We start from the raw sequence: 25,379 nt of genomic DNA, 5'->3' as shown, positions 1-25,379 counted from the left end.
TAATTACAAAAATAAAATCCTAAAATTACTTTCACATTAGAAAAATAGAGAACTTGAAATAGATAACTTTAAATTTCCTTTTGGATGACAGTTAATTGCTAAAAAAAATACCTGCATCTGTCAACAATTAATAGTAAGTGAATATAACTTCCCAGAAACTTAATTACAAGCCTTTTCACCTCTACCCTAATCAAAAGATGATAGAGAAATATTTGCATTACTTGTACCAGCCATTTGGTCCTTTAATTCGTAAGCTGATGATCATCAAATATCCACCTTTGTATGCTTGCATTCCCAGTAGCATACAACACTTTCTTAATCAAAGAAAGTGCCCTGTGACCACACTTCATGATCAGTCTGAATCATGGACTGAATCCATAGTACCTACTGTGAGGGAAACTTAGTGAAAAATAAGCACTTTTTTAGACAATGACTTGCTCACATACTTAAATTCACGTTTTCTAAGTGAGTAACAATAAAACCAGATAGACCCTAATGTTGTTATTTAACACATTACCTACTCAACTGAGAAAAGCACCTCCCATTCTCTGGGAAACTCCTAATTTTCTATAGTTACTGGGAGGTCACAAAATCAGAGGTGTCAATGGGAAAACATGCTCCCTGTCCACCTCCTCAAGCTCCCTTAATTTAGGTGGGGGTTTTTTATAGATTCCTTTCCTCCTTCTGCACAGTTTTTGTGGATTGCTCTTTTAGAGCACATTTCCTTTAAAGAATGAAAGAGCTTGAAGAGTTCTTACAAACAGAGGCAGGTACTGCACAGAGGCAATGGATAATAACGATTTAAAACATTGATTCCAGTCCAGCCTCAGTGAATGAGTTAGAATTCCAGTAGGAATTAAGTGACTCCAATATGAATTCGAGTTTGGGCAGAGCATCAGGTAATCATGAAAAAGCAGAAGGCCACCATGCCCTGCCATTATATTTTTGCAGGAGTTTTTCAGGTCACATCATTCTCTCCCTGTGAGCCAAAGCCAGATATAATCCTGTTTTTACTGCCATGGAGAATAATAAAAGAGAAGCCATTAGTCTTTAATTTAAGGTTTACGACACAGAAAATTTTAATGGAAGTTAAATTAACTATTGACATTTATCACAATAATTTGTTCCATAGCCTCTGACCTGCAAGACAATAGCAGGATAATAAAGGCTTCAGGACACGACTGAGCTGGGAGAAGAAACTGCCAGTTATCAGATGCAAATAAGCAGCCTGTCAAATGTGAGACTTCTTGTTTTACAGACACAGAAAATCCAGTGGTGACTGTTTTATCTTTGAGATATATTCACACACAAGCAATCAAAACAACTTTCATATCCATTCATTTCACAAGTATAGGCAAAATGAGGTCCTGAAAAATCTTTTTAAAGGAAGAAAGCTAAATTGCTACTGACCATTACGGCATACAAAACAGCCAGAATGATATCCTCTTGAGAAAAATGCTTAAAAACTTTCAAGATGATTTACAGATGTAAGCTTGAATTCAAAAATACTCTACCATATGAAGGAATTACATTTTAAACATGTATTAGGCAGGGTAATATAAAGGAGATCTGAGACAGTAAGAGACAGTCTTTTTGACTTAGTGGCTTGTTCCAATCATATTGTGAAAAACTGGAATATTGAAGCTTTCCATTCAAAATAATTTTTAACACTAGCTATTAATAACATATTGCAGGCAGGTCTATATTCTTCCAATGTAATTTCACTGTATTTTACATCATGGGTAGGTAATTGTAAATGTATTTTTTTTATATATTAATAAAAGCATAGTACAACAGTGTATAACTGCTAAAAGCCTCCGTTCTGAGATTTTGTAATTAAAATGTTGGTTTCATATCAACATGACAGAGCTTGTGCAGCCCAGGAGCAAAAATATGCTCATAAATACTCTCCTTCTACCACACAATCCCTGTGTCTTTGCATTCCTGCAGGAAGCCTCATCTAGCAGCAGGAATCAACACTGGACTTTATATCCAGATCCTTGCCCAAAACTGTCCTGAAGCTGTGACTGTAAACTGGCTTTAACATCACAGGGCAGCATAACTCTGGCATGTCAAGCCAAGCATTAGCTGACTTTTTCATAAGAATATTTTCCTAAACAATGGAAGAAAAAGAGGCAGATTTTAGCATCAAATCCTGTGTTTAGGCACCAAGCAGTATTTATTTAAATATGCTTTTGTTCATAATTATACCATCCTGTGGGGAGGGTGGGGCCATGAAGCCAAACACACAAGCCTTAATTAGACCAAATTCTCCTGAATTTAAGAGGAAGTTTGTCTCTTTAAAACTCAAGACTCAGATACTTTTTCCTACACCCAGCAATTGATCATTATTTTTCCCTTGAAGCCTGATTAATTGTTCATATAATGTAACTTTTTTCCTGGCCTGTGTAACTGAACTCCTTTTCATGTGTGTCTCATCATTTTTATTACCTAAACCGAGCTATTGGCAACAGCATCGTCCTGCCTTGGCAATTTCTATAGATTAAATAAATGTTGCATGAAGATGTTTTTCTCTTTATCTGTTTTAAATTTGTTGCCTTTTAATTTCAATATCCCTTTGTTCTTTTGTTGTGAGAAAGAGCAAAAGCTGAGCATTTGATTGAGCCTCTCCATACCAGTTCATTTTTCATACACTTCCAATGTCTTTTATTGCATCCTCCTTCCTTAACTAGGTCAGGCAAGCCCTAGAAATCTCTGGTAGTCCCTTAGCCTCTAATAATTTCCACAGCCTTCTGCATTGCTTCTATTTCTGCCAGGTCCTGCTGCTGTAATGCAACTGGAATTGAGTGTAGCATTCAAAGCTAAGAGAAAGATCTGTTTTGATAATGGCAGTTAAATATTTCCCATGTTGTTTTGTGTCACTGTCTAATATATCCCACTACTTCACTTGCTCTCATTGCTACTGCAAACCCTGTCCCCACCCTTACTGAGCTAAGCCTAGCTGCCTCATATCCCATGTCACACTTCAGTAAGTCAATGTATTTTAGTGAATTCAGTCAAGAGATGAAAACTGAACAAAACACTCCAGTTCTGTCTCCTGCACCTCATGTTGTACCACTCCACCCTCAGAGAGCCCATGGCTGTGGTCCCTGGACATCACCACACAAAGGCTGTTACTTCACCCTGCAGACACTGGAAACCCAGACTCTGCCCAGGCAAGTACTTCCGAACATACATGTTCCCAAGAACTAGGTTACATCTGTCTTTTGATGCCTGCTGGGGCGAGGGTCATAGTTATTTCTGTTCCACAATTTTGAATTGTCTTTTCCTATGCTCCAGTTTATTTGCATCACTTCCTAAAGTATGGGACATGTCTCTTACGTGGGTGCCCATTTCTCTTATCTATAGGTTACCTTTTTTACACTAATAAGGCAAAAATGTTACCAATGATTATAGCTTCTCTGCCAAAAGTTATTTCTCACTCTTTGCTTTGGGGGTATGAAAACAGGGTCGTTTACCTAGTTGAAGGAGCAGCTTATGTCATGTCAGTAATTTTCAACTCAGATTTAATCAAAGAAATCCAATACTTTCACAGCATTTTTTGCTTCTCTGTTAAAGGTATTATGGTATAGTATTCACATTCAGCACACTACTGCTCTTAAACCTGCTCCAAAGTTTAAGGAATAGCCTAAAAGATCAGTAAGGTCTGTCTAGCAGCAAACACAGCACTGAACTTGAGGGTGGAAATGATATCAGCTGTAGCAGCTTCCCCCTGGAATCCAGCCTGACCACTGGATTCACAGCTAGTCTCATCTGGTCCATGTGGACCTGAAGTTCCTTGACACTGGCCAGTTTTCAAAAGGTCAGAAGACTTTCCAAGTAGTATTACAATAAAACTGTCACACACAAATACATATTTTTTAAATTTCAAAACCTTTTTTTTTAATTCCTCTCCTCAGGAGGGGATTTGGAGGAGAGGTTACTCTGGTATTTTTGAAACAGGTAATCCACTGGTTTTCAGACACACCACCACACATATCAGAGATCCCACAGCTGGAGACGATCACATGTTCATCATCTGATAACAGACCATTTGCAAAAGCAGGACCTTAGCTATGGAGCAATCTGCCAGTAAGGATCACACTGGGCTCTATTGCACTTCACTCTCAGAGACCAGACTCTACATAACTAATGGAATAAAACAAATGAAAAAAAAAAGGAAGTGCAATTTCTTGACCTCATTCCACTGTTAGCTCTCATGGCAGTTACTCACATCTAGTTCTGTAAAGTATTTCAAATGCTTCAGTGTGAAATTCTTTTGAAATGCCATGGACTGGTTTAGATTTGTAATATGTAATGAAAGATAACAGGTAGATGCTTAAAGAGAAAAAAAATGAAATTAAGACACATGTGCCCAGCAGCTGCCTGAGGACTAAGACACAGTAGACAGCAAAGCAACATCTTAACCCTTCCATCAGGATGAGATGTGAATGACTCACTGTACTGAAAACACTTTTCTTCTCCCCTACATCCTCGCTTTGCTCAGGTTTCAGGGACAGGAAATCAAGACTCTTGGCTTAGAAATAAGCAGAGGCACTCCCTGGCAAGACTGACTGATGTACATGGTCAGGAAAGAGATTTCAGAGCACACTGGGGATCCACCGTTTACTATTTTCTCCTCTTCCCTTAGATTACTTGCAGTTTTGTTTTAGCCTAAGGTACCTGGAGGGTACAGTTAGGGATGTGTCTATGGCTATGGATCTCCAGCAGCAAAAGCCTGAACAATCCCATTAGAAGCAGCTTGGTGAGCAAGGACGAGTAAAGAGGAACCTAAGAAAAAACAGACAGGTACAGGGCCACTTTCTTTATGGAGAAAGAACCACATTGAAAAGCACCATTTGGACCTCCTTCAAAAATTATGGAAAAATGAAGCTAAATTATTAATAAAGGAACTGGTGGAATTCTTCATCTATTTTTGATTCTTTTTTTTTTTTTTTTTTTTTTTGGGGAACTCCTGTTCTGGAAAAATCATCAGATTATTTTTTTAATGGATTTTGTTTTAAAATACTTTTAGAGATACTTTTTGAACACATAGAATATTTTTTTACTTTTGGGGGGGGGAAAAAAAGTGTGTTGACCAGCTAGGAATGAAACAGAAGTGGTTTTGTGGTTCTCTACCTGCTGACAGTTGCTTGCTTTTTTTCATAAATATTCATAATCCACTAAAGCTCTCTTTGTAGATCTAAGAGAGGAATTCTGGGGTTTGTGTATGAAAAAGATAGATTTGGATACTACAGAGAACAGAAGAGGCCTATCAGAGTGCTGTCTATGGCAGCTGTCATCTTCAGTCTTCTTTCTGGAAAAGAAAAAAAGGCATTTGCCTTTTGTGGAAATAAACACACCATTCAGAAACAAACAGGTATCAAAGTGGTGAAACTTGGCTTTCTGGGGCAAGTTCACACTGACACAGTAAGGTATGTATATAGAGGTTTTCCTAAAATCATACGATTCCTTAAAATCAATCAGTAAAACGGTGTTGATGAGCTGAACTAATTACTCTGGCTCAGCAGTAAGCACATACATGCATGGTGCATTGCATGGAGTAGTCACTTCACAGAAAAATGGTCAGAGGAGAAGCTGAACTAGGAGGATTTACCAGGCAGCTTTAACTGTTTCTACCAGTGCCACTATGGAAGCTTCATCACTGTGGGATGTTTTGGTGGGAGCCAGTTTATACCAACACTTGCAGCTTTTAATCAGCACAACCTACAAACACAAACATTTTGGACCAAACAATCAGCATGAGCAAATAAAAATTTAGAATAGAAGATGGAAAGGACAGCTCCAACTCAAGCACCTTACAGGTAACAATCACCAAGTAGGACATTTGTTTGAACAAAAAAAAAAACTGAAGTACTTTGGCAGACGAGATTTCACATTGAGTGTCAGGAAAGTAGTCTCTATACACCAGGCTCTGGGAATACCCTCCAAATTGCTTTATCCATCATCAAGAAGAAAAAGTCCACAGCCTGTCACTGGATTGGTTTCTGTGTGAGAGATGCTGGGCAGAATGATCAGCAACAAAAAGTCAAGATATGCAGATCAATAAGAAATCCAAAGCAGGAGAGGAAACAAGCTCAGGGACGCAGAAGAGAGAAGGTCCATTAAATTTCCTTTGATCCTTGAATACCACAAAATATACATCCTAAAGAGATAAGATGATAATATATTTCTTAAAACAACGTTATAGAGGAGGTAGCCTGATTTGCTGAGTGACACACTGAAAATGGAGAGTCTTAGGTCCTCTGCCTTTGCAAACCCAAATCAGTCAATTTTATAGCCCAAAGGGAATACAAACACTAATGATGCAGTAATCACTTCCGCACAAACACCCCCATAACAAAATGGATAAATCTATATTATTTGTTTGAACTAATAAAAATGAAGAGTATCTTACAATCTCTCCCTGCCTTGCAATCAATAACTGTGCTCTGCTTTGGTTTTTCTGAACTAGCAGGAGACCATTACCTTGTGACAACGTTCTTCCATTTAAATCTCACCTCTCTAGAAACACTCCATTGACCAGATTTTACCTGTAAACATTGATTTAGGATGAAAAAAAGGAAAAACAACAAAATCTCAGTAACCACCGTCCACTAAAGCCATGCAACCTGAGCAGAAACACACTTCTCAAGAAAGACTTACTTTGGCAAAGAAGAATACGACAGGGGAAAAAGAAACCCTTCTGTAGAGCTAAAGCATGCTTGCTGCTAAACAGCCTCTTTGTATAATTAGGATTTGCAAAGTGGCAAAATGCCATCCAATTAAGTGAGTTAGGTTCATGTGATTAACACCAGACTGGCAGTATTGCTCTCATAGTTCACCAGCAGCTTTACTAATTAGGACATCGCTAAGTAGAGACATCTGACCTCGCCCCAGCCAGTTCACATTATTGTTTACCCTTCTGAACCCTCACTGCTTGCTTCTTTCCTTGCTTTCCTTACTGGTGGATACTTTCCTGTGATATTCTGTTCCGTTTGAAAGCATTTCTAGTAATCATCAGCATCAAATCATTAGTGCCTCTCTGCTCGCGAACTGAAGGACGAAAAGAAAAGATGAAAGAGCTTTCAACACAGATATTTTTCTGCTCAGGCTTTAAATTCCCCTACAATATCAAAATAAGTGCAGGATGTGTAGAAAACCAGCCAGGAAGCAATTATAAGTTTCAAGTAGCAAAAAATGGAAATTATCTGTGCCTGCCAAATAGTAACCACAAGTGAAAATGGTGTCAAGGGGACACAATGTCAGAAATGTTGCTCAAAAGAACAGAAATAAGATTTTCTAGATACTGTCTTGTCCATTATAGCTTTGTGTTTAAGTGCCCTTAAAATGACAGCTAACAAAATAAAAGAGTTTCGCAAGTACACACAACTTTGTGATGTGATGAAGCAGCAACTGATAAGCATAATATAGGAGCTCTAAGTATCAAGAGAAAATATTATAAATTTAAATTTTCTCCAAAGCAATTCAGCAAATCAAACAGAATTGCTTCATAATATGCAGAACTTAGAGAGCACAAAGAACTCGTATTTTAATCACTTTTTTCATTTGACATTAGAATTCTTTTCCATATACCTCCTAGGAATGACTGCTATGCTACAGAAATAAAAATGCTGAATAAAAATTAAGTGTAGATCTCTGAGGATAAACCCCAGCAGCCTGATGCCATTTACAATCAAATGGTATCTATGATATTAAAAAGACATTAATAAATGTGTTACAGACGGGGAGACAAACAATGAATTAAGCAAATTAGTGGGAAAATGAAACTTCTAAATACAAAAGAAAGCTAATTACAGGATTAGAAAGAATTAAGTGACAGAGCCTGTGGTGACAAGGAACTTTACTTGATAGTCCTTGAGATCCCTTTTTGTATTGCATTTCTAATCTTTCTAGGAAAGCAAATGTCACTGTTGCATATATCTCTCAGCAGTCTGTTTAGTTTCTCACCAAACTGTTTTACAGACAATGCAAATCATTTTCAAAAGAAAGTACAAGCAGTGCACCATGCTCTCCACTCCATTCCTTCCTCTGATTTATCCTGTTGTTCCCTCTACTCCTTGATCTGTGTCACTTTAGCTATTAAAAATGCAAATGCCAAGGATGCTAACTAAACCTTTGATGGATCTTGTAGCTTAGTTCCCAAATAACTCAATGTCAATGAGTTAATCTTCAAATCTTCACTTCTTTCCTAGATCAAGGCATATTTTCAGATACTATGCCCATGTCTGAGAATACTGCTTCAGTAGTGAAGCTTGTCAAAAAGCCTCAGTGTAGATCTCTGCAGGAAAAACAGATTAAAGAAAAAAATTCCATTCCCTCTGTTCTCCCGTGATATCAAAAAAGCACAGTAAGGGCTAATTCTAATTCTAGGTAACACCCAGATGTAGAATTCCAGTGCAGACTTGTAGTTCATTCACATTTCAATGGTAAAGAAACCACTTAATCTAAAATGCTTCATTTGCACCCTATCTAATAAATAAGAACAAATCACTCTGCTTTTCAGACATTTGACTCCACATTTTGAGAGTATTCAATAGCTTAATTTCCAGTGGGGGTAATGTCTTCTTAAACTGTGTACCCACAGACACAAATATATATCTGCAAAATATATCTTGGGATGATGTTGATAATTAAATTCATGCTGGAGACAGAATCGCAGAATGATTTGGGTTGGAGGGGAGTTTTAAGATGATCTAGTTCCTACCCCCCTGCCATGGGCAGGAACATCTTCCACTAGACCATATTGTTCAAAGACCCATCAGTAGGAAATAAAGTGACTCACTTTTTGAGCTAGTTTTCAAGAGACATCCTTAGAACTAACTGAATCAACATAGGATGAAAGACCTCTTGCTTGGACCCGAAAATACAGACCTAAGTCAACTAGACATAATGCAACTAAGTTTTAGATTATCAAGACAATTCACCCCTCAGCTGGGATGCAGATAAATCAGTCCTTCCCATACTGTCTCCATGGGATTCCTCTGATTCTGCTCTTCTGAGAACAGTGGTGACTCCTGGCTTTCTGCTTCTTTCCTCTAAGGTCACATTATCCATGACTTTCTGCTCTAGACCACAATGTTGTAACTTCTTCTCTTTCTGTAGAGAGCAGGAGTTTAAAAGTTTGGTGAAAAGAGTCTAGTCTCTCTTTGTCCCAATGCCTGTGGCAGTGTGTCAACATGAATAACCATCTCACACCACCATCCTCCCACTCTCGCCAGGTCATGGCACAGGCATGCTGGTCTGCGTTACAATTTACAAGAACGGGTGTATAAAATCCAGCACTGAAAAGCCAGGAAAAAAAAAAGGGAACAAAGAACTGGGTAACCCCAATCATGTGCAGTTTCATATCATGGATGACACTACTAAATAAGGATTTGCATCTGGAAATGAACTGCTCAGTTATAGTTTTCACAAAATACAGTTCCTAGTGCAGATACCACTGACCTTTATCCTGGATATTAACTTCACAAAGAAATAATTCTTTGACACCACATCTTGAGATAACCAAGAAAATCCCATTTTTTTTCTTGCCACTGGAAATTTTCTGCCCATAAATGCAATTCATATCTATAGATCTTGTGGGAAATGAGTGGATGTGCCTTTATTGCATTATCAGAAAATACACATTTTAAAGTGTGCTAAAAGTCAAGTGGTTTATATGGATTACAAGAAATAATTTATTGTATTCCTCAAATTCGGAGGACCTGGACAAAAAAAAATAAAATCCTACCTTAATGAAAAATCAGGTCACTGAAAACATTGTAAAAGAAGATGATGCCTAAAATAAATCTTTACCCTAATTTTACTCAGTGACACTATGCAAATTTAATCCATGCTACTTTACAGTATGTGCAAATGACACACTTAAGATTTTATCTTAAAGCACTTCCTGTGTTATTATGGAATACATATTCCTCTGTAATTTATGGTATATAAGCCAATAGTTATAGGGTAAGCATTAAGATTTTTCGGTGGACATTTGTTTTAACATTTTCCCAATGAAAATGATGAAGAGATCAATCTCATAACAAATATTTAGTAGCAGAAATCTTCAACATTTGGCAAGTTAAAAATACTCTTCCTCAGAGAAATATGATTCTGTACTGTTTAGAATGAGATATAACCACCAGTGTGTATGATATGGCATTGTTTCATATCACAAAAATGGGCAATATATACTATATATATTTTATTATTATAGATATCTCCTACTATATCTTTCTATGTATCCCTGCTAATATATACATTGAAAATGTATTTTAATATATATTAAAACCATTTGAGTTAAGCTCCCTGTATTTAAGTAATCATAATATAAAGTGCAACTTGTGCTTTATTCTTCCACTTGAAGAATAATACAACATAAGAGAGTGTAATGTCACGGATTACTGAACCAAATCCCTGAGTTGTGCCAGAGGTAGATCACATCTGTTATTAATAGTAGCAATCTGGCTTTTATGATGCCTTTCATAAAGAAGAAATCTAAATGCTAGTCAATTTTAAACCAATAACAGCAGCTATGTCCAGTATGTGGGACTCACTCTGTTCACAATTGAAAAGTAAGAAAGCAAAGGCACTAGCAGCAGTGCAAAACAACCTTGTACAACCAGAGCATTCTTTACTCAACTGAGATATTGTACACAGTACTGTCCAAAGAGTAAGAACAAATAATTCTTTTGCCTCTGAACAATTTTTTTGCAACAGCAAGGCTAGATTTAATCAAGCAGGTTTTGCTTACAATGCACTTGAAAAGACATGAACAAGCTAACACAGTGACCCAAAATAAATGCCATTCTGTCACCATGAGCCAGTGTTAGCCCCTCTGTCAGCACCAATGGTTTTATAATAAGTAGGTTTGCTCTCCATACAAAAAATTCAGGATCCACCCAAGGGGAAGAATGGCGAAGATACCTCATTCTGAAAGCATGTAGATGAATGATCAACTTTGGAAAACGTGCATGTTACAGATCCCTGTCCTGTGTCTGTGAGTAAAAACAAAACCTCAAAGCAGTTCAGCAGGAAAGGAAAAATATTAGCTCTACAGCTACCTTTATTACAGGCACAACCTGGTACTGAGGTTACCCAGTGACTCCCAGGAGGATGTGCCAGACAATATAACAAGGGATTCTTTTCCACTCTTGCTGTCATCCCTCTAATGAAATTACGGCTGTAACAGTTTCCCCAAGTCCCCTTCTATATATGACATACATAGAAGGCTCCTTCTAATTTCCTAACCTTACCATGTTAAGACTTTGTGCCAAGGAGTAAGTTTTAGCCCATTTCCAGCATAGCAGCTCTCCCACATCTTTAGTAATTACTTCAGCTGTTAACTCCCACTGTTCAGGTGAGGTATTCCCACAGTACACCTGCTGCTCCTTTGGCTGTGTACTGAAATAGCCAAGGCTACTGAGGTTGGGTAGGTGCTGATGTGTTTAATCTACCTAACAGATAAAACTAAACACATTAAATACCTTCAAGGAGACAGGTCTTAGGCACAAGCTGCCAAAAAGCAACAGGAATAAAGGGGTTTTCAATCATATGTACAGATTATAGCCAGCTGGGGTCATAAATCGTGTGACCTCCAGGGTCATAAATCATTTGACCTCCAGGGATCCAGCCCAGACAGGCAGAGGCTGGAGCTGCACACAGGTGTTTTTTTCAGGCTCACAGTTTTGGTACTATCTGACCCATAATGGAGACCACATTAACCAAACCCCTCTCCATTCCCAATCTGTATGAATATCTCGCCCATAACACTAAAAGCATTCCTGTATATTTGTCATACAATTTTGGGTTCCTGATTTCTCTTTAGCACACAGAGTGGGGACCTTACCTAAGTCAGAAGGAAAGTAATGCAAAGTTCAAAAGCAGGCACACGAACTACAGGATTAGCTAGGGGAACTCAAGGCAGTGTGAATTACCCTTCTGAAATTTTCCCTAATTCCAATAATGACCAGAAAGCATCTTCAGCCATCATATCAGCATAATCCTAGCCTTGCAAAGACTGAGCTCAACCACTTGAAAAGTACCATGGGATTTCCAAGTGCATTTATCACTTACATTAACTCATCAGGGACACAATACTAATCCCCAGAAAAAAATAAACTGAGCTGTCCTGTCAAATTTTTATTTAGGCAGCCAGCAGTACTGTGCCATAAGATCTTTAACAGGATTTGAAACTGTCCTCTCAGCAGGCTGCCATAAACATTTTGCTTCACTTTGAGAAAGCTGACTAGTATAGTTTATACTAGGTAAGTCAAACCAGCCCATTCAAGGACATTTCTTCTGTGGACTGGATGACAGAGAGAAGTATATGCACTGGAACTGGAGCTTTGCCAGTTTGAATACTATCCAGAAAAAACCAAACAATCTTCCACTCATGGCTTTACCTTCTTCTTTCAAGTGTTGATTTAGTATTTTCAATCTTTTGATCAATGATCCAAAACATACACTCAAAACCAAGTGGCAGCAAGTACGGTAAAAGGAAAGAGGCCTTGGAAGTGTTATACAAATACTTTTCCATGCAAAACACATTCTTCCATACAGATTAAGGGATGTGGTCTGAAGACAAATGCTAGTCAGCACAACACATCTGTCTATTTGCTATGTCTCAAAGCATAGAACCAGCAGTCCAACTAAAAAAAAAGTAAAATAAAAACAACATCATCCAGAAAAAGATCAAATGGTGAGGGTAGATACAATGTATTTCACAAATAACAGAAAAGATTAATATCCATCTTCAGGTTTTCAAGCTCTCCAGCTTCTAAGAACAAGCACTAAAACAACAAATATTTTGCTGCTTAATTGCTGGGTAACTAAAAACCAAAGTAATTGGAATTGTTTTTTCCTAATTAGCAACAAGAAAAATGTAAGTCAGTTCTTGTAAGGCAATATTAGTGTCCTAATATATATGACAAAACAAAAGTCATGCTTGCTCTCTGAAATTAGGAAACTTAAAAATTATTACAATGAGCATAGGAGAGACTGCCACGCACTGAACATTCCTTGAGAAAGTTTTGACAACAACAACAAACATTTTCTTGTGTAATCTTCCCGTAGCCTAATTTTCACAGCTTGTCACTGAGCAAGTTTCAGTCTCCAAGCACATTCAATGCAGAAGTGGAATTTTCCTTGGGGAAAGGTAGGGCACTGTCCTCTGGGTGCTGAGGGATACAGTGCCTTTGCACAACACGATGGTAACATCCCTGAATCACCTGGGGTTGGCTTCTATGCCAGGACCTACAAGACTTGTAGGAAAGAATCAGTCAAGCACAAGCACATTAGGGGAGCAGCCAATGTGCCAAAATGGCCAATATCATCTTAAACACACGAATTTGGGAATTCTAAGACTAGATTACAGAGGAACAATGTTATATTTGCATTAAGAACGATTATTACTGGGTTGGTATGCATGTTGGTAACATCAAGCCACTTTACAGACTAAAGATGGATAATAATTCTATCCTCTCATAATTAAAGCAAAGCTGAACTTTCTTTCTCTATCAATATTAAAAGTTTCAGATTTTACTGCTTTACATGAGTTTAACTTTGTTACTCTAAGAGTGAAGTGACAGGGTTTTTTTTAGAAAATGAACCTGATTTATAAGGTAGGAAACAGCTGTTGTTTTTTTTTTTTTTAAACCAACAAGCTTTAACAGAGACACCTTTCACTAGAAAAGGTTGTTCAGAGGCCCTTCCAACCTGGCACTGAACACTTTCAGGGATGGGGTGGCAGGATGGGAAGGCAGGACTGAGCAGTAAAGGGATGAGTGAAAGGACCCATATCAAAACCCCTAACTTCTGCCCTTCCTGAGCCACTGACGTTATGTGATGCTGCATGCACAAGCATTTAACCTTTTAACCTCCTGTAATGGAACTGTCATTAATGAGTTTATCCCTCTTCCCATATATTTCATTCAGTGATCAGTCATTGTTGAGACTGGTTTATGACTTGTTTTGGGGTCTTTTAAACATGAAAAAATGGAACATGTTAGTGGTGATAGGAGTAGCAATCACTTAAATTAATATTTTATTTTTAAGTTCCACATGGCATTGCTCATACTCTTCAGTTTGGTACTCTATTTAAACACCCATTAAGGCTTTCTGCATTCTTTTTCATTTATTTTGAGGAAAAGAAGTATTGAAGCTTACAGCAAGCTCATAATTTTGAACATCTCTACAACTGTACCTCTTTAAGCAACTTCCCCCCTTGAAGTCTGCTCTTTAAAGTCAGAAAAGCCATGGAGCCTATTAGAATATAAAGTAAGGAATAAACTGAATAGAGTAACAGCCAGCTGAAATATTCCAGGAATTAAATAAGATGAAAATGTTTCCTTCTGAATTCCTTTCAAATTAATTCTATGCAGCAGAAAGAATTCAGAACAGTATCATTTGTTGAAAATTCTTCTAGCTGTCAGCTAACAAGTTTGTAAATCTTTATAAATTTGCTAGTTAAAAGGAATGTGTGGTTTATATTTGAGATTGGCAGAGTTCCAGGTACTATTAACCAGGCAATCCATTAACACTTAGGCGAGAAAAAGCAAAGAAAAAAAACCAACACAAAAGAAATACCCAGAAAAAATGACACCAGGTTTGCATTGTTCAAAAGAAGATTTAACTAGGGTTTATACACACAAATATAATCTGATCTGTTTTTTCTAGTGTAATATAATATTTGTATAAAGTACAATTTAAGTAACAGTTACAATAGCTACTAAATCCTTCCACTACATTTCAGCCTCTACACAGGGAAAGGTTTAAGATCTGCAGTTCCAAAAATGCACCAAAAGATCAAAAAGGAATTTTCAAAAACTTCTGCCATCAAAAGGGTTAATCTGCCCTTTGAAGATTTACCTTTGCACAAGAATAGCAGGATATGCTTATGGCAAGTTCCTTATCCTTCAGCTTTTCTTCTCCTTCCAAAACAGACCCATGACTGTGAACCACCATACACTCTGTAAGGTCCTCATGATACCAGTAACTGTACAACCATGTGAACTACCAAACCTGTTTGTACATATTTCAGGCAGAATCCTGAGTTATTACACCACACTAAGGAGAACCTCGACCAAGAAAGCAGAAACAATTTGCCAAGAGGCAGAAGCAGGAAGGCAGCAAACATTTCCTCCCATTGCACATCAAGACCGCATCAGTCCCTGTGGTGTACATGAAAATATGACATCTCCTCCCAAAGTGATTTTGCCATATTATTTTACCACATCTAGTCAAAAATGGAAATCTATTTATCATATTCTGCAAGATATATATTTTGTAATAGACAACCACTTTCTTCAGGATGACAAAAATATTTCAAATATTTGCATGTGTAGGGGGAGTATTTGAGTGTGTAGTCTTAGTAAAAGGCAGCTAAACGTTCAGGGAAAACATTAAAAGTGTCTGTGTCCCACCAACCATGGCTATTAAAGCTGTTAGTTTTAATAATCATTTGCCTATTCATTTACATGGGGAGGTGTGGGGGTGTCTTTGTGTGTGTGCATCTGTGTTCATAATTCTTCATAAAAAATGACAGTGCTAATAGCCTAGAAAAACTTTATGTTTTCTTCCATCATTAATTCTGATTGTCAGTGCAGGAGTTTGCAATATTCTTCCCATTCAAAATACTGTAATTACAAGAGATCTTAAATGTTTCTGGATTTTGAAAGCAAGCAAATCCATCTCAGCATTTACTCTTCTCCTATTGAATAACAGTTCTGGGAGCATGCAGCACTTTCTTACGTGCTTCCAGCAATAAAACAATGGAAATAAGTGACTGTTATTTGCTGTGGACAAGCTGTGTTTCTGGAAAGCGATACAAAGCTCAGAGTGTGAGTGCTGCTCTCAAGCAACGGATCTCAAGGCCACATTTGGCCCTGTGCTAAGGAAGGGTAGGGAAGAAAGGCTGAGAAGGTTACCTTAGAAGTATATAATTAAGCGATAACACCATTGCCCCTGTGCTTTGCAAGGCGGCAGCACAATTCACTCGTGATGAACAATTTCTTCTCCAGCTTCATAACTCGGCCACCCAACATTCAATTATTCTATCACAAGACAAATGGGCAACAATATTATTGTTGTTAGAATTCCTAGACCAAAAAAAAAAAAAAGTAACTTGCTAAGTGAAAACAACTAGTTAACTCATGTTAAAATGGTAGCAGGTGAGAAGGTGAATTAAGTCATTTCAGTCAAGTGCCATGAAAACAGATGCTGACTTATACCTTGATACATTCTTGTGTAAATGACAGAAAATAATAAAAATCATCACTTTTGAAAGCTCTTTTGACCTTTCCTCCAACAGAAATCAGGCCACTCTGAAGACAGTGCTCCCACGCCAGCTTTTCTGCATCCCTAGGAGCTTCTCATTTAAGCAGGTCTGAGCAAAACCACAGAACTGTGGCTTTATTGCCTCAACTTTGCCCTTCTAAATAAAATACAATGTATCCTGACCCAACTTACACAGGGTCAGAACAACAAGATTTTAATTGGAACATAGGGGAAAGGCAAACCTCCTTCAAGACAGCACCATCTGATCCTTTGTCCCTGTGTTGTCTTCCTAAGGTTCTCCTGTTGTAAGGAGGGCATGCGTGCTTCCCCTACATATAGAGGATGTCCCTTCCTTACTATTTCTAGATATTTATCTGTCAGAGTCTGGTGATACTGAAATTCTCAGTGCATGAAATACAAAATTATTCACACATTAGTAACACTGATGTTACCACCACCCCAGCAGTCTTGTCTCAGCATCCCAAGCTGCGTCATATGCATCCAGTCTGCATGTCCTGAGAGGAGGGATTTGATTTAGGTATTCTTCTATGAGAGCTAAGAAAAAGGATGGTAGTCCAGTGTCAGAGCATGGGCCAGCTGAAAGAATTAAATCTTTCTAAGTTTCATTCTCAGTGCCTACTTGTAAGATTGGTTTACCTGGGGAGTAAGAAGTGAAGCAGAGCACAGAGAAATCCCCAGGCTCACCCCAAACAACATACTGAATATTACTGCTAAAGCTTTCATACCCTCATTGTGCTACTTGCTAGTACCATAGCCTGCTTTCCACATCAGTATCATGAAAAAATACTCCCAAAGTCCTAGAAGAGCCAATCTCATCTTCCTGAGTTCAACATGTGGGCCAAACTAAGTAATCCCATATCCAAAATGATACCCAGATACCGAATATTCTCTCGTAACTCCAAAATTGCTCTGATCAATGGCAATGAGAGGATGGGGTATGACACTTTCTTTACATGAGCAAACACAGTTTGCAGACCAGAAAATCCCATGAGAAACTTATTAACAAAACTGGGCATTATACACTGGCTTTCCAGCACAACTGATCTCATCAGAACTGAGACAATCTCAGCAAAACCAAAGTAAATATCTAGCACAAATCTTGTCAAGTTCCAAACATTTAAAACAAAGTTCTAAATTTAGAATATGAGTAGTTGGTGCTGTTAGAGTCAAATCTGATATATTTGCAAAATTCCATAAGAGGTTATGCAGCAGAATCTGACAATCAAAAGTAGCTACTGGCTCTTTATAGTGATGTTTGTTCTAAAATTTCTTTAAGTGGATAATTATTTGGGTGAGAAAATCCTACCAAGATAACTACAGCTTTCAAAGATATTTTCTCCTGTTAATTTGAACATTTGCCATTTGTTGTAAAGTTTGAATGCAAAGCAGTAACACGGAGAGGGGAAAAAAAAAACCCAAACAAACCACCCCACCCTTCTGTGTGTAACATCACACTGACTTTGTGGTACAATATAAACACCACATTAACTTTACATTCTTGTTGCAGGCAGAGATCTAAAAATAGCTAATGTCTCCATGTGTTTTACAAACCAAGAAATATTTATGTGAAAGATGGGCTATGAAAGAAGATGAAATAAGAGCACATTAGAAAAAGAGCCTCTGCACAATTTTTTATTTTATTGATAGGTGGAAATGCAAGAATTGCTGTAGAAAATCATACCAAGCCCATAAGCTCAGCCCTGTATTGGACAATATTTAAAAATTATTCACCCTTACAACTGGTAAAGGTGACAGCATACCCATTTCTAACATTTCAATCTGTGGAGCTTTGTCACTATAGCATAGGTTTTATCACCAGAGATTTATATGCAGACACTTACAATTTCAGATCAAGACAGAAAAACTATGTATTTAATTTTTTTGTCATCACTAATTTCATCTCCTTAAAGCCACAGGCCTCAGCTAACAGGTAATCATCACTGCAGTCACAGCTGCTTGCCTGTATTGGGTAGCAGATGAATCCTGCAGTCCTGCCTTGCCTGCCACTGGAGCTACTGGATTCACTGGATACCACTGCAGCATGCCATGACTCCTGGCCCATCCACTGGCCGGGATTGTGTTCCCAAGGAAAGCACAGCACAGGGAGTAGAGCACAAGAAGTGTAGGTATTTGGAAAGAGTACTCTGCCCCCACACTTCAGCTACAGGTTCTATCTTTTTTTCTTGAAGGCCAGTTGCACCCCAGGTTTAACCCCACAACACCCACACTTTCACAGTGCCATGATTTCAAACTCCTCTGCGAAGTCTTCTGCACTGGGGGTGAGGTGGGAGAGAGATGTCACAGGGCTCCTTCTTAGCAGGATCTCAGCAAGAAAGTCCAACAAGTGGCTTAATAAAATAGCTGGTTTGATAAGATTGCACAGAAAAGAAATAGATAACAAGTAAGTCTTGTGTTCCTTCCCACGCTGAGAGCCCCACGTTCATGCAGCATCAGACAGACCCTGGATGAATGATGAACAGGTGCCATCTGTAGAAAAAGGCTCCTTCTTTTTGGTCATTTGAGCCTCTATATACTTTTCTTACAAGAAAACAGCCCTCTTCAGCGTTCCTGCTGTCAAACAGAAAGGATGTTGGCTTGAGAACTCTGTTGCACAGTTAGATAAAGGGCAGGCCTGACAGGTGGCTCTGAGGGGAAGCTGCCAGCAAGCTCCTCTGCTGACAGGAGTGGGCTGAGGTGATGCTGCAGCAAATAGGTAATAGAATCACAGTCATTTAGGCTGGACAGGATCCTCAAGATCCTTGAGTCCAACTGTAAACCTAGCACTGCCAAGTTCACCAATGCTCCAAAATAAAAACATCACCTACATATTATCCTCTGACTTAGAGAAGGGAGAGAAGAGAAATCCAAGGGCAACACAGCATGGGAGGGGATTAGGGACAGGTAAGGACAGCTCAAGCCCAGTTGCCAGGAGGAAAAGCAATGGGAAATCTGAAGAAATATCAGGGAGGGCTGAGAGCCATGGGCTTTGCCAGGGGCAATCAGCAGCTTTCAAGAGAAGGTCTCTGAAGCCGGACCACCACAAGAGAAAGTCACACAACAAAACATCAGGAGCCAGTCCAGCAATTTGCCCTTTCCTACTTGGGGGGAAATAACCCACACTTTGCTCCATTGCACTGTACTTCATGTGAACTGGGCCACATGAGCTTTCAACTGTACAGCAGGAGAGAGCAAGGCGATGCCAAGGGTGATGTCAACCCATCTGAGGGCGCCTGGAGCTCTTTGAAACACAGCAGGTCTGCAACCACGCAAGTCACAGGGAACAGTCAGGAAAGACTAACTTCAGATGCCCATTTTTCTTCACTTTGATATCCTTCTTTAATTGAAGGTGGCAGTTCTCGCTGATGTCTGATGTTTTTCATTTCACAAACATGTGATTACTAATATTAGGTAAATCCAGAGGCACTAAGTATTATTTTAATTCTAAGCTATTAGAAAGTCATTTCAATGCAAAGCATTTTAGAAGGAATAGAAAGGGAAAAAAAATAGAGCAACTCTAAGAAAGAGAGAAGAGGAGAGAACAAATACCTCTTTGCAAGGGTTTAGATGCCTGCTGACAGGAAAGAATTAAGCATACAAGAACTGTTAGACTTAGTCTTTGCAAAAATTCTGGACTACAAAGACATTGGCAAGTGGAAAAGGCAAAAACATGGCCTATTTTTCCTTAGTATTACTAATTCTTTCACACTAATCCATTATTAGACAACACATTTCTTTAGTGTTCCATGACTTTGCACCAAAGCACGGAAAGGAGGTCTCCATCTTTTCTATCCAGAGAACACATCAGCTTCAACTGCTATAGCAGTCAGTGACAAGGTGATATGTGATCTACTCTAGCATCCTGATGTCACTGTGTCACCAGTGCATGTATCTGATAACTGTCACTTGATAACAAAACTCGGAGCAGCACAATTCTGCAGCACAGATCCATGTCTGCTGAACATTCCTAATGACTTCTGTAGGACTAAAAGAGGAATGGACTCAGCAGAAGTGAGCACACAACATAAGATATATTACAAATAGCAACTGGAAGTCACAAAATGCAGCAGATAAAGCCAAAGTACTGCACTATGATTATTCATTGTAGAAAATATTAAAGTACAGCATGGTTTGCCTCTTGACAAAAATCTAGAGGAAACCTGCACCTCTGCAGGAAACCATTAATAGTAGCTGAAAACTGAAGCTCAGACACGTTACTGCTTGTGGATGTAAGTGCTGCAACCTTGTTTTCTGCTGAAGAGCAAAATTCAAATCACGCAGTCACTGAGAGAGTATGCTGGCTCCTATCTCCTTCTTCCTTTGAAGCTTCCATCCACAGGGGCATCAAAGGATGTGACTGTTGTTGTTGTGGCAGATGTAACAAATTCTGTTCCTCTGCAATATTTTAACTCACAAAAGGTCACACCGGTATGCATAAGAGCTGGATGGGAGGAGAACATCAGCCTACCTTGTTGCAACTTCTGCAGGTGAGACAGAATGAGCTGTGGAGGGGACATGGCACTTGTAATTTACCATTAAAAGGACCAGAACAGTCCTAAGTGTGGCTGCAGGATGAAGGAATCCATAGATATTTACAAGCTCTTCAGGAAACAAGTTTGGTGGAGACTGTACCAGAGGGCTTGAAACTGAGACATCAGGGGAGCTTCAGAGATGTGAGGGCAGTTTATTTCTCTGCTGCAGCAGGAGCTGTTTGCCAGCTCTGGTGCAAGTTCACAGTGCTGCCACAGGGACTGGAATATTAATACTCAGGGAAAGACCAGAAACTGATTTTTTTTGCTGCTCTCATCTTTTGTAGGAGGAAAAAAGAAAAAAGCAAAAATGATTTTGCACCAGTTTCTTGAAAGCTTTTTTAAGCTCAGAGTTAAGCATTACACTGAAGAGGATCATTTTTTGCCAGAATTGTCAGTTCAGGTGGTCATGTCTGAGAACAGAACAACACATGCCAAAGATATAGTCTAATGTTTCACAAATTTTTTTTTTTTTTCAAAATATAGCAATGCAGTAAAAACTGCCTATATACCTCTGTGCTACTCTGTTAGACTCTCAGCTATATCATCTGATGGTAGGGATTGAAAAAGAAATCTCTTAATAAATCTAAGTACATCTATATGTCTGATCACGACCTGCTTATTTCAGCTTGTTAACAGAGCCTGAATCATCATATTGATAGTGGTTTCAATGAGTCATTTTTGCTCGTATAAGTGAAGCCTGTTAAATATCATGGCAAGTTTTCTCCAAGGATTTAAAACTGACTCACATCTTACACAGCTAGAAGAAGTCTGGTGATCTGTGCTGCAGCCAACCTGGCAAAGTCATCATGCCCCACTTTTAATGAGAGTCACACTAACTGCCTGTGCAGGGCAAAACAAATAGGGATTAAAAAAAAAAAAAGCCAAAACAAAATACAAAGAAAGTAAAGCAGACTACAGGCTCAGACTTGAGGTGGAATCCAAGCTCTTGCTCTGACAATATTAAGTATTACACCTTCAGGGCTAAGTAAAACCACAAATAGCAACCACCTTGACATCAGATATTAAAAACACTTCTAAAAGGCACCTTACTTGAATATATTTAGAACCCCAGCACAGGGGAACAGATTCCCACTAATTTTTTTGAGAAAAATTAGGTTGATGTCCATTAGGTTCCTAATTTCTTCAGTCTATTCAATACATGGCTTTTGCACTATTAGAGAGCACTTCTGTTGTAGAAATATGAAGATTTTGGAGGGTGCTGTGCAATAGAATAAAGCTTAGGCAGTAAACATGTTGCAGCCCCATTGCCTTAATTCATAGGAGCTGCATCAAATCAAGTGAACTGAGGACTTCATCAGGACAGCCTGCACTGCATTAAACCCTCAAGTGAAAACCTGCCACTTCTCTGAAGCCAAAGAGAAAGAAACTACTTGAAAATCCAGAATCCTTCACATATGAAAGAGCTAAGTTAGAAAAAACATGGTAACTCTCAAGTTGAAAAAGCTGGCTTTTACAGACATATTAAAACTGAAAACTGGTTTCCCTTCAAACATCTGTTTCCTGCCTACCTTATTTCTTGCCATTTCCAGCTGGTTTAGATCACCCTGCCACTTCCCCTGGAGCCTCCCCTAAAAAGCAGGTCCTGAAACCTACTGAGGAATCAAGGGACCACAAAATGCAAGTTACACAAGACTTTCCCTGCAAATGATAACTAACTTTAAAACAAGTCTGAGAGGGATTTCCCAGCTTCTTCAAGGGAGGGAAAACCCCAGCCACTGCCAGAGTCAGTTCCACTTCTAGCCTGGTTGTTTCCACATCAAAATATTTGTTTGAATTCCTGTCACTCCTAGCAGTTGTCAGGGACTGTTTACCAGCTGCATGTACTCCTTGGGCCAGGTTTCAATGTTTGCCCTGCAAGTCACTTCCCTGAGTTGCTACAAAGACCAGCAACAAATAGGAGAGAAAAGCAGTACATTTGCACAAGCTCAGAGAGGAATGAAATGCTTTTGGAAGGGAACAGAATTGTCCCTGATGGAGTGATGCAGATTTACAAGGACACACACTTTGTTCCAAGCTACCCTTGCTCTTGCTTCTTCTGCCCAATTCTGTATTTGTAGGGAAAAGAAGCTTGCCCCCTTGATTTTAGCATACTCCAGCTCTCTTCATTTGTCCTCATTTGATTTCAAGCCTCCAGCTCCCTCCACACACCAGTACCATTGAAGGTGGTAGATAGCAGATAGATATAGTCCCAGTCATGCAAGTCCTCACCGGCCTCAAAATCCACTTCCCTACTGCTTTTCAGGTGACAGGATTCTTTGACAGCATGATTGAAACCACTAAAAAATAGAGCTGCTTCTCCTGCTTCAACCTGGCCTAATGGAAGCTGTCCCTGGCCATGATGGGGCCTTTTGGAACTAGATGGTCTTTAAGATCCCTTCCAACCCAAACCATTCTGTGATTTTATCTACTAAACAGATCCCACTGCAAGCGAAGCAACTGATTACTAAAGAAACTTGCTTTGGAGTTGTGTCTGTACAACATAAATGGTCACGGGAATCAGCAGTGCAATTCTTTGTATTTAATGTGTTGTGTGAAAGCTGTGCTACATGGACTGTCTCTCCCCCCTCCAAAAAAACCCAAACGAAACCAAACCCAAAAGCAGACAAAAGAAACCATACCTTTTGTTTGCAGCTGAAGAAATGAAAGAAAGGATGAGCCTGATGCTAAAGGATCAAGAAAAAAAAGAGGGTGATGGGTGGCTAGGCTAAAAGAGGGTCCTCAAATGCAGTTCGTCAAGAGAGTAGAATCTGAAGCATATTCTGCATTTGTGCCATGTAAATAAATTTTCTGGCAGGATATTAAGTAGACTGTGATATTACTGTGTTTCTGCATTCTAGTAGCTTCTGTTCAGGACAAGACAAATAGACTGGATTTGACAGAGAGCACTGGAAGTGGAACAGTCTGTAACCCACACCGCTGAATTGCTCGCTCTCCGATTCACAACACAGGCATCTTCCTTAAACAGAGATTACAATAGAAAGGCAAAGACATACAACTTTGTCATTTGAATTTCAAATATGATGCAGTGGGTGGCAGAAGTTAATAACACACATTTTATAGCACACTAATTGCATCACGAGTATTTCAGTGTCTTTTCAGTGTTGTTTTTACGCCTCGCATCTAACCTCCTTTCCTTGCCTTCATGTTCATCAATATTTCTTCCAGATTTTTCTTTCTTCTTTTCCATATTTTTTTAAATTAATATCCCCTCTTCCCTCTTTACTGCTCCCCTTCCTAATCCCTGGCTTCAAGTTATCCATCCAAACAGGCCATCAGATAGATTTTGTTTCTCCTCTCTGAGGCAAAGAACGACTTTGTTTTCTTTCTCATCTTTCTCTGGCTGTACAGACAGCATTCAGTGCCAAAGCTACTGCACAGTCTAAAGGAGATCTTGCATGAACAACTCTCAGATACATTTTTGTGGGTATTTATTCTATGATTGCCTTAAAATCATGTTATACTTTCACTTTTCCAGCCTTCCATCAATTATTTTAAGTCAGAGCAGATTTGCAGGCCACATAAAAACACTAAGCTGAGAGAAGAAAAGGGGATGTTAGGATGGGGTGTGTCTGCCTGAAGCCACTAAAGAATTAACCCAGGCCCAGCAAAACAAGGTTTAGAAGCCAATGTTTCTTAAGTTGAAGGATGTTCAAGGATTATTTTTAGTATTTATGTTTAATACCACACCAGAACGGACTTCCAAGAAAAAATACTGCTGAGGATCTAGAATATTCACATACACCAGATTCTAATCCAGTTCTCCATCAGCTCCCAGGGAGCAGCATGCTCTTAGGACTCACAATTTAAGCTTCTTTTTTTCACCCACAGCAGCATCTGAGTGAAATGCACAAATATATTCTGTTTCATGGTAAAATGTAAATCATTATCACTATTAACAGCATCTTTCATTGGTTCCAACATTGTTTGAATCACTTCAAACACCACTTCAATCTTCTCTCTTTCATAAGACTGATAGTCTGGAGCTACTCCAGATTTAGCAATTAAGATGAAACAATCACTCTTCCAGAAAGAGAAGTAGCCTAGGTTTCTGCTTTAAATGGCAAAATCACCCTGGTTTTCTCTAAGTCACCACAGGCCACAATGGAAGTTAGCCTTTGATTTTGCAAACTCAAAGATGCTCAACATCAATTTTCAGAAATTGCCCCACGTCCCTGTTTTGAATCAGGTACCTCAAAATAGTCACAGATGTTCTGTTGAAGACAGGATGTGGATCAGTTAACTGCACAACCTGGTGTGCTAAAGGAAGTCACAAGGCTAAAACTTGAAATGGGGAAGTGACAAAAACTAAAGAACATTCCTCCCCCACTTAGGCACACCCACACTAATTCATGACTGAATCTCAGAGGCACTAACTGTGACTAACTCCAGAAGAGGTAAAGGGGACTGTGACAACAAAAGCCATGAGACACAATCCACTGTGCCCATCTCACCAGACAGCACATTTCCCAACCCAACACACACTGCAGCTTTACCCTGCAATACTGCATCAACTCAGCAAGACGG

The sequence above is a fragment of the Manacus vitellinus genome, unplaced genomic scaffold (assembly GCF_001715985.3).
Source record: "Manacus vitellinus isolate BGI_N305 unplaced genomic scaffold, ASM171598v3 scaffold_0_pilon, whole genome shotgun sequence".
Taxonomy (NCBI): Eukaryota; Metazoa; Chordata; class Aves; order Passeriformes; family Pipridae; genus Manacus; species Manacus vitellinus.
The sequence above is the reverse complement of the archived record's forward strand: the minus strand, read 5'-3'. Positions refer to the sequence as shown.